We start from the raw sequence: 6,000 nt of genomic DNA on the forward strand, positions 1-6,000 counted from the left end.
TTAACTGAATAATTAAAGATGATGATGCATGGACTTCATATACATGCTTATAGAACAAAGAATCTTTTGTCCTAACTCAGCAGCAGAAATAAATGTTTGGCACACTGTGGAAGTAAAGCATAATCAGGTCAGAAGAACATGGTTTCAAAATACATTGTCTGAGATGGAGAGGTTAGGTGTTTGAAAACAGCAAGTACTCAGTCTGTTTTCTTTATACCTTCGCTGATTTCTTTTGCTGTCACTAACAAAATACATTGCAGTAGATATTGCATTGTATTAGCCTGCAAATAAATAGCTTTATACATCTCACTTCATTGAACCAAAGTCCAACTTCTGTATTTGATACAGATATATTGGTTCCTTTTATTATTCATTTCTTCCATTTTAGTACATTAATAGGAGAATATTGTTCAAATGATGCCTTTAAGATTTTGTCAGTCTTAACCAAAGAATGAATAGATACAGATACAAGGATTTGCTTCACATTTCAGCAGAGGGGCGCTAGATCTCAAACATGTTTCCTTTCACATAGTGTTAGCTGGGTTGCTGTACATTAAAGCAATATTTAACTTACAAATCTGTTTAAAAAGACACTCCACATACAAATGTGTGTTGTTGTTTGTTTGTTTGTTTTTAATAATTAATATCTTAATTAACAAGTATTAAAGCATGAAAGAGATATTTTGTGATCACCTATGCTGACCTAAAGTTTTCACAGGTAATAGAGTTTCACCCAGCTTTTATTTAACAAGATTTTTCTCTAGAGAAGTATTTTAGCATTGACTTGTTTTTCTTCTACGTTTCAAGTTTACCTAGCAATGCTTCCTTTTCAAAGTACACATCTTTCAGATTAAGGTATCTATCTGCAACTACGTCTTTACCGTAAATGTCTCCAAATTAAGGAAAAGCAGAGTAGAAGCTATTTAACAACAATGGATGAATAGCAAAGATGGCACACCACATGTAAAACCAGCATCTTCAATGCTTTTGACTCTCTTCTTTGTTGCGTTATGTTGGAGGACAACGAAGGTAGCTTTAATACCACCTTTGGCACTCCTAAACTCTTTGCTAACTCAGTTTTGAGTTAACTTGAAAGTTATTTGGGTTTGGGTTTAAGTGTTGGTGGTTGCTTTGGGTTGTTTGTGTAACAAATGTTGAGTCTGTTAAGGTCATCTTTACTGGCTGTTTAATACGCAGTGTAACTTGTCCAAATGTCTTCGTTTTTCTAGTTTCATCTTAATTTTGTGAACCTGAGAATGGGGATAAGTACCTTTGAACTCTCTATGGCTTTCAGCATTCCTGCATTATTTCTAATAACCACTGGGTGTCGCGTGGCTCTTTGGATTGCTTAGATGAAGAAGGTCAAACTCGGTCCAATCAAGGACTGTGGACATTTTTTTTTTCGGAATGAAAAGGGCTTTATTTAATTTACATAAAATAACAATAAATAGTCCTAAATCTTCCTTTAAAACAACATTATTTATATAGCAAGGACAGCAAGTACAACAGCCTAATTCTCTACAGGGTTTTGATTTATTCCCAATGCCATTTTCCCGGAATGACACATAGATTGGTGGAAAAAAACTAAGATGTCAGTAGGTAATTAAAGATAGTCTGATAGCACAAATGCATAATGTAGCAGAATTAAGGCTGCACTGGCAATCTCAAATCTGTAATTTCCTAATTGATGAGAAGAGCACAGAACTGTATTTGAGAATATTATTGTGATAAGGATTTTGGCCTGTTACTTCCTATCATTTTTAAAAGCCAAATGAAAAGGCAAGAATTCATTACGTTATGTGCAAGGCTAACAAATGTACCTCATGCAGAAGAGAATTTGGACTTTGACCCTTCAGTACAGACGTCTGCTACTAAGGATTAAAGGAATAGCCATGTTAGTTGCACATAGAAGGATTAAGTTTTCTACAAACTAGTCTGTAAAAAGATCATATGATGCAGTGATGTTGATGCAGCTGCGTGCTGTGCCTCATAACACAGATAGCACAGAGCCCAGGGTATGGACGGGATGTAGGCTTCCCCAAAAGCTTGGGTGCCATTCGTGACTCACTTTCCCTGTAGGTTTGTTACTGTAGATGGCTGAATTCATCTCTGGGTCCTCTTACAGTGCTTGGGGCTTTGCTTGTTAATACGACAGTGAAACGTGCAGAATTACTAGAGCCATATATAGATCTGGCTTCTGATTCCCAGGATAAAGTATGATCCCCTGTGATGTAGAGGATCCCCTGGGATATAAAGGGATCCATTTTACCTCTGGCTTGGAAATCTACGCTGCACAGATAGACACTGAACAGTTTGTGTCCAAGGCTACGAGAGTTGTGAGGGCTTTCTTGTAGGAGCAGATGAAGCTGAGGGCTGATTTTTCTAACAACCTATCTATACTGAAGCCAAAAGCAAATGGATTTTTATGAGACTGGTAGAAGGCAGCACCTTGATTGCAGTCCTCAAAGATCTTCAGACCAGCTACTGAGTGTAGCAGCTCTGCTGAAGAGGTCTGGTTCTACAGGAGGATGTTGATATCAACTGGAACATGCTTTTGGTCTGGAGTTGTTTCTGGGTCTCGCTGAGCCTAATGAGTATGTTTGCCAGTCTCTCTTCAGGGAGAAACTAGGAAACAGTTCTGGTTTCAAGGGAGGTAGCAGAATGGACAGGAGATACCAATTAGATTCCTAAACAACACGCAGGGCTGATTTCTCTTCTGCTGAATTCAGGAGGAGCTACTGAGGGCTAGCCAGTCTTAAAAATGGGGCCACTAATTTGCATGTTTTGGGGAAAATTAACAGCTGCTTGAAATTTTTCTGGCAATATTTGTCTTACAGATTGTATTGATTTAACAGGAGTAAAACCTTTAGAACAAATGTGTCAGTATTGCTGAAACACTCACTGAAAAATTACCTAAATGTTTTCTTTTGACTTTTACAGTACTAAATGCAATGTTAATCACTACAGTGCAAAGCTAAAAAGAAATAAAATAGAAAGTAAATTGGGTGATGTTCCATGTTGCTGTTTCAAATTGAAATGAGGTCACTGGTTTGGGTCAAAACTTTTGAAATCTTGGAACGTCCTGGAAAGTGGAAATGCTCTTTCATTAAATACTTCTTTTATTAAAATGAATATGACCCCTAAAATGTATAGCCTGCTGGAACTGCTTTAAAATTTTTATCAAATTCTTCAAGTGCTATTGTTGTGGTGGTCAGATAAAATGGAGGATTGCAGAGAGGGAACAGCAATGCCCGAAGAATGTAAATTTCTGATCCTACAATAATATATATAACCGGATTTGTAATCCCCTTCTGTAATACTGTTTTCATTCGTCTTGTTGCTTCATGGAGTGAAATAGCACTGCTACAAGATGTTTGTGTGCTCCTGCAGCCGGTGGAAAGCAACCTGTAATGGGATATCAGAAATGGCAGGCATACCCGCGCTGCGACTGGCGCTGCTCTGCCAACAAACACTGCTTCTGCAGGGCAAAAGCAAAGTATACTAAGGGTGGTAGAATATTTAGCAGATGTTTATGGCATTTGTGGCTCCAGGGCTAGCCCTTTGCAGATGTAAGCCTGAATTAGATGTCTCAGTTTGCCAAGGGCAGGAAAAATGATATCCAGCCAGGGAAGACAGTTTTTCATTTTAGTAGGAAATTCTCCACATGATGGCAGTAGAAAACCTCTGGAATTCAGAGGTGGTTTATGTTTCACCTTCAAAAGCCAAAGCGAAAAAACAACCCGAGATGAAGAATAACTGAGTATGTGCCTGGGCTTTTAGATTTCCCATTTTTCTCTCGGTAGTCCTGAAATTCCCCAGATAGTTTTCCAGACAGCGAGGCTACGCGCAGCCTGGCACAAGGAGAATAGGTCACCCGTCACATTATACTGGGGCACGGTGTCACTCGCAGGCACGACTTCAAAAGATATTTTTGGTTTCTTGTGCCGTGTATTAACGTGCAGAGGGAGATGATAAGGGGGAAAGAGGTTGTTTTTAGTCCCCGTCCAAAAACTTGTTCCTGCCCAAAGAATGCAGAGACTGTAGCTCGCCACATAACAGAGGCCGCCAAAGGGCACTTGGATAAGGACCCAGTTTGCCCAACTGGGCATTTGACCAGCCTGGGTTGAGTGCTGAAGCAGTGCCAGACAGAGATTAGCTGTGGAATGAGCTTGCAGTTGAGACTCAGCCTGTCTAGAGCGCTCGGATGGCTTGGTGTATGGAAGCACTTAGAGGGGAGTGTATTTAAAGAACCCAGAGGCAGCTGTGTGGCTAAAATTAAAATGTGTTTTTCTTGTATTGTTTTTGCTTGGTTTCCTGTTGCACACTCTGGTCCTGTCTTGTGAGAGCAAATGGGCAAAGGAAGGGGATGAGTCAAAGGGGTGAAATTGATCCTAGAAATTCCTGCTTTGCTTTTTACAGCCTGGGTGCACCAGATATTTGACATGAAAAGGCCTGTGGCTAAAACAGTCTTTGAAAGTCTCCTCTTCGTATTCATGTGCCTTTCATTCCATTCTTCATTCATTCAGCCCAGAGATTGTCTTTCTGTGCGCGTGTGCAGGGATTGCTGCTCCGTACCTTTCCTCCCATCTTTCCTCTGCAGAACATCAGAGGTCTAATTCTGCAGTGCTTAGCACTAAAAGTAGTCACCTATAGGCGATCAAAACGTGTAAAAATATCGAATATATGTGGCAGAAAATTACCAGTGTATAAATGAATGCAGAAAGTACAGTGTACAGACAGATCAGGCCAGCATCTCTGATGAAGCAGAAAGTTAAAAATACAAACAAGGTTACTTTATAATCATTAGAGCAATTGCCACTTTAGCAGAAAGATCATTTTCTTTGGAAGATTATATTACTTGCAAGTTTTAGCATTAAATTCATTTTGCAATGAATTTATACCCAGGCCCTTCCGACCTGGGGAATTATTAACCCCAAATAGCACATGGGGAACTAGAAGATAAATTTAAAAACTTGGTCAAGGCCATATAGGAAGTCTGTGGCAGAGTCAAAAAAACGGGAGGAAGATAAGGGCAGTTCCTGTTCACCATTTCCCTCTCTGATCATGTGCCTTAGAGGGGTTGTAGAGCCTCGCTGTAAGGCTGAGAACTTGCTTGGTCTGCTGCCCTAAAAGCTGCTTTGGAGAGAGATACAAAGCTGAAGTCATGGGCAGTTGGGGAACTGATTCCATATGATCTTTTATCAAAGGAAAACCACGTTTTTCTCTATGTATGTAATGTCGAAGGGGCTGTTAAAAAAACGCAGCCCCCCCTACCACCACCAGCAGCGTGCTGCCTCCATCTGCTTAAAATGTTCTTTCCTAATCGATTTCTTTTCTCGCAGACTTTAAAACCCCACAACAACTCACACATCTCCGTCAGGCTGTGCCGTGTTCCTAAGGAGCAGGAGCCCTGTTCAGGGGTGAGCTGGAGCGACCTGCCTACCGAGGCCCGATGAATAGGAAAGTAGAATTCAGGGTTGTTAACTCCCAGGTTTTGAAACCCAAGGTCGATCAGAAGTAATAATCAGCATTTTATGTAAATCGCCCTTCCCTGGCACGGCAAAACATCATTTTCAAAAGGGATTAGGCTCTTTGTGTAATGCAGCGCTCCTGTTCCCGACAAGGCGGGTTGCACACTACAGCCTGAACCCCCAAGTGAGCAGCACTGAAAGGGTCACATTAGCAGTTTGAACTCTGGCCATGTCAAGGGTACTCTAGAAACAATGAAACCAGAAACTAGAGGGTAGTCAACAGGCTCTGAATAAAACAACCAAACTGAAACGGCTACACTTCTAAATCAGCCTTTTGCATCAGTGATCATTTTGGCCAGTATTTTGGGTATTCTGCTGAAATCTCTCAGGGGTGAAAGATTCAGGAACAGTAGCCCCATTAAAGACTGCTAAAGACTGAGGCTTTCACAAGTACCAACTCCTCGGTCTCTCTTTTTTTTTTTTTTTTTTGTCCTACAAATAATGCAGCTCTGGGATCCCTGTACATTCT

Source organism: Anas platyrhynchos, chromosome 5 (assembly GCF_047663525.1).
Source record: "Anas platyrhynchos isolate ZD024472 breed Pekin duck chromosome 5, IASCAAS_PekinDuck_T2T, whole genome shotgun sequence".
NCBI classification, from domain to species: domain Eukaryota; kingdom Metazoa; phylum Chordata; class Aves; order Anseriformes; family Anatidae; genus Anas; species Anas platyrhynchos.